Genomic DNA, 1,204 nt, shown 5'->3' with positions numbered 1-1,204 from the left:
TTTCATTAGCAAAGAGCACCCAGCTGGTGACCCATTAAGATAATTGGCAAGCAGACCCCAGAGGTAGACCGTGTTCTCTCTTGGCTGTTCTCGCTCGTCTCCGAAAGAAATCAAAGGGAGAAGGGACTCAAACGCAAGACTTTACAGAATCTCACCCCATAGCGAGTTTCCGGGGAGACTTAACCCTTTGCTGCGTAAATAACATCCTTGGAGATCAGGACGACACCAAACGCTCACTTCATGGCTGCACCGCGAACAGAGAACGAACTCGTCTAACTTTCGCGAACCAGAAAATTTCCCCGAAGGGAGGTGCACCGTTCCCAGAAGTACTGCAATACCGGGTCGATGCGTGGAGTGGACGGAGCAAGCTCCTATTCCATCTCCCTGCTCCAAAAATCCATTTAATATATTGTCCTCGGATAGAGGACGTATCAGATATTAAACTGATAAGAACAGATACTACACTTGATCTTAGCCAAAAGGCCGAGAAGCGATAAAGGACCCTCCGCCCACTCCCCCCACCCCTAAGCAGCAGCGACCTTTTACACACGCGGCGACCAACACGGCGTTCGCCAACACCCGCCCGCCCCTCGTACCTCCCACACCCGAGAATACAGCGCGGCCGCCAGACACACGCCTCCACACAACCAGAAGGCCGCCCCCAAAACACACCAGAAAACGGACCTTGACCAAAGTTGTGCACTTCCTTCGCACAAGAAGCCACTCTCCCGGCACCCAGAAAACCTTGCCTACTTGGAAACTGATCATTTGCATGCCCCTCCTCACTTCCGCACCAAGCCGACCAATGGTTTCCCTCTAGGGGGCGGGAACAAGCAGAAAAAGCCCTCAGAGCAGAGAGCCTCACCAAAAAAAAAAAAAGAAGAAGGAAATTGAGGGGCTGCCCATCCATGGGGAATGGCTGAACAAGTTGTGGTTTATGAATGTAATGGAATTCTATTGGTTTTGGGGTTTTTTGGTGAGGCAATGGGGGTTAAGTGACTTGCCCAGGGTCACACAGCTAGTAAGTGTCAAGTGTCTGAATCCGGATTTGAACTCAGGTCCTCCTGAATCCAGGGCCAGTGCTCTATCCACTGTGCTACCTGGCTGTCCCTAGAATTCTATTGTGCTGTAAGAAACGATGAGCAGGTCGATTTCAGGAAAACCTGGAAGGACTTGCATGAACTGATGATGAGTGAGATGAGCA

At 51.0% G+C, this 1,204-nt stretch overlaps 1 non-coding gene across 1 annotated transcript; it reads right to left on the bottom strand.

The window, feature by feature from the left end:
• Positions 1-304: 304 nt before the first annotated feature.
• On the bottom strand, positions 305-495 carry LOC122752010. The gene has a single exon (XR_006355820.1). It is a non-coding gene; the product is annotated as a U2 spliceosomal RNA (small nuclear RNA).
• Positions 496-1,204: the final 709 nt, after the last annotated feature.

This window comes from Dromiciops gliroides, chromosome 3 (assembly GCF_019393635.1).
Source record: "Dromiciops gliroides isolate mDroGli1 chromosome 3, mDroGli1.pri, whole genome shotgun sequence".
NCBI classification, from domain to species: domain Eukaryota; kingdom Metazoa; phylum Chordata; class Mammalia; order Microbiotheria; family Microbiotheriidae; genus Dromiciops; species Dromiciops gliroides.
Note: the sequence above shows the minus strand (reverse complement) of the source record. Positions and strands in the feature narration are given on the sequence as shown.